This window comes from Panthera uncia, chromosome X (genome assembly GCF_023721935.1).
Source record: "Panthera uncia isolate 11264 chromosome X, Puncia_PCG_1.0, whole genome shotgun sequence".
Classification (NCBI taxonomy): Eukaryota; Metazoa; Chordata; class Mammalia; order Carnivora; family Felidae; genus Panthera; species Panthera uncia.
In genome coordinates, this window is record NC_064817.1 from 113,234,931 (window position 1) to 113,238,190 (window position 3,260).

The following is a 3,260-nucleotide window of genomic DNA, read 5'->3' on the forward strand; positions in this document are numbered from 1 at the left end:
TTTATAGTCAGTCTCTTTCCAAATTAATTTTGCTCCTCTTTTCTGACCTTTCCCCTGTGAGGAAAAACTAAATTCAGCGCCCTGTGAAATGTCTCAATTTTTGCTGTGTAAGTGGGTAATGATGTTTCATGCTGGCAAATGCTATTAGGTTTCTTCTTTCTACCTGCTCCCAAAAGTTTTCAGCCTCATCCTGGGCTGCTATGTAGGAGATCATCATGACTATAAAATAATTTTGAGTCCTGCCACACAAGAAAGCAAGAAGGAAGGATAACCGCGGCTGACCATAACGTGACAAATGCGGGAATGCTTTGAACATTGAAGCGATTCTTTTGAAATTCACATGGCAAAGAGTGTAGCAATTACTTCTTCTCCCTCTATTCCAAAAGAGAAAGAAAAAAAGAAAGAAAGAAAGAAAGAGAAAAAAGAAGAAAGAAAGAAAGAGAAAGAAAGAAAGAAAGAAAGAAAGAAAGAAAGAAAGACAGACTGGGCTTCCTGCCTTTCTTTGCTGCATCCTCATTGAGTGGAGAATGGTCTGTAGAGACTCCTCCTCCCGAAGTCCACTTCCCGTGGGGCACAATCAACTCTACCTCTATGAGTAGAAGCACCATGGCAAGAAGGATGGGGTAGACAGTGAATTTTCCTTAGTAAGAGTGGCTTTTTTTTTTTTGCCCGTTTTTATTTTGATACCAGTGGAGGCTGAAATAGAAACCCAGTTTTAAGTCAGAGAGAGTACGCTCCTTCTCTTCACTCTGTCGCTATTTCATCCACAGGGTTGTAATCACTGAGACCCAAGTGCAACCGACTGGACCACCCAGCCTGTCGCTTTATTTCCAAGATGAGCAACAGAGCCACGCTCCAAGCATGAGCTCTGTTCACGGAAAGGTGACAGTTCGCCAAGAGCCTCCTTCCTCAGATGGCAGAGCAGACACGCACACAAAGCGACACGGAAACGGACTGTTCCTTATAGAGAAAGAAGAAAACTGGGCAAGGGAGGCAAAGAAAGAAATGAAATGACACCGTCCCTGGCGCCTGAAACCTGCGGCTGGGGCGAACTGGAATCCATAAAGACCTCATGTAGAAATTGCTAGGAGGGTGCAGAGACTTCGCCTGGAATGGAATGGTTGACAGCTGTTCTTACAAACCTGCAGTACCCAGTTCTTTCATCCTTGAGACGCCTGGAAAGAATGAGAACAGCACGGGTCTCAGCCACAAAAGCTGCATCTGAGCTTTAGGAGGGTGCGATCGCCAACAGAAGCGACGCCAAGGCCTGCCCAGCTTTCAAGGTTTCAAAAACAATAACCCCAAACTCCCTCAAGGGCTCTGCTGAGCTACAAGAAAATGCGAACTCTTGCACCTAATTGAGAAAACACCTTGACTTCCGTCCTTTCTAATTCAGATTGGAGATCAACAGCCAGGAATGCACGCCAGTGCATGGTTTAGTCTCACTCTGCGGCATAACCACGAGGTGAGACTTTCGCCCCAACAGTGCCAAACTTCTGCATTAAGGGAAACCTTGCTGCCATGAACCATCTGAGCGGCAAGATCTTTGAAGGAAGGACGAGGTCTCGTTGTCCGTTCACTTTCCAAGCGTGTACCTCAGCACCTGGCACGCAGTGTTTATTCACCCTCGCGTCCACCTATTGGAGAACTTACTGGCAAGCGTGGCGGGGTCCGGAGCAGGCTCCAGGCTCCGAGCTGTCACGTCAGCACAGAGCCTGACACGGGGCTCGAACACCTGGACCTCGAGATCACGACCTGAGCCGAAGTCGGACGCTTAACCCACTGAGCCACCCAGGCGCTCCTGCTTGAATTTAAAGAATACACTCTACCGAGGCAATGTTGCCCTGGCGGGAGTAGAGTTTTCCTGGCGGAATCCGCTCCAATTCAAAGCCCACAGCAAAAGCTGAAGCGCCAAGACCCCCACACTGGGTCCTCATCCCTGGGGGGGGGGCAGCACCACTGGGCATAAGGCCTCTCAAAAATGGCCGGCGTCTGGGGACCTTCTGTGACAGCCCACCCCTCCTGCCCCGGATATGACCTTGCTGCTGGCCTTGCTCTTCGTATACCTTCCCCCCCGGAACCCCGAAGTCTTCCTTGCACTGACCTTTTGCCACCACTTTGCCCAGCGTCCTGGCCCTCGTTCTCGTCTCATTTCTCAGACTATCTCCATCTGTGGATTCTGTGTTCTGTCGGGGCATGGGGTCCCACAGCTGTTCCGACATCTGCCTCGGATGCGATCCAAGTGGGACTGGTACCAGCAAAGCCTGGTGAGATAGCGCTGATGTCTCTCGGCAACACCGGACGCGGCCGGTCACCCCATCCTTCTTGAAACACTCTTCTCTGCGCTCCCGGGGCCCCACAGCCTCCTGGTTTTCCCTCTAGCTGTCTGGTTCCAATTTCTCTTTTTGTCTTGCAGGTGCTTTCTCTTCCAAGTTGCCACAACAGGAGAGGGTCTCACCATTTAATATGAACAAGAATAGCCCGGAAAGCGGAAAATGCACGTTCGCGGGCCCTGCCCACAGATATTCTGCTTCAGAAGGGGTCTGAGAGTCTGAATTTTTACAAGAACCTCAGGCGATTTGGACCCAGTTGATGCACGGGTCATACCGAAAGCTGGAGCTTGACACAGCTACAATCATTGCTGGGCCTTGTTTTTGCTTTCCTTTATGATTACTATTTTTGGTCGGGGGAGGGCTTGTTCTTTCATTCTCTGACCCCCTTCTGTGACCTTCGGTGTCAATGACAGCAATGCTCAAGGCTGTCTCTGGCTTAAGCTTCTCCTCAGAGCCCCTGTGGGCCCGAGGGACCCACCTACCTGGCGACCGGAAGGGTGCAGCCATTTCGGAGTCCCCCAGAGTTCCGCATCGCAGTGAATGGCATCTTCCTCGCCCCAGGTGCTCGTGGCAGAGGACTCTGGGAATCCCCCTTGCCTCCCCTGTCACCCTTGACTCACATATCCAGCGTATTGGTGAGGCCCGCAGAGTCTACATTCAGAATCCAGCCCACAACCCACTGACCTCGATGCTTTATGAACCTCCACTTACTTTCCAAATCCCCTGTGAGAATCCTTATTGGCTACAGCCGCCTCCACGCGACAGCGGCAGGGTGAACCGGCTAGAGCAAAGACCACGTGTGGCCCTTGAAGCCTCACGTATCGGCTCTCCGGCCCTCTGCGCGATGAGTCTGCCCAGCCCTGGTCTGGCCTCTGCCTACCTCACCGGCACCATATAATGAGCTAATTCCCACATTTAGGGTCTGAG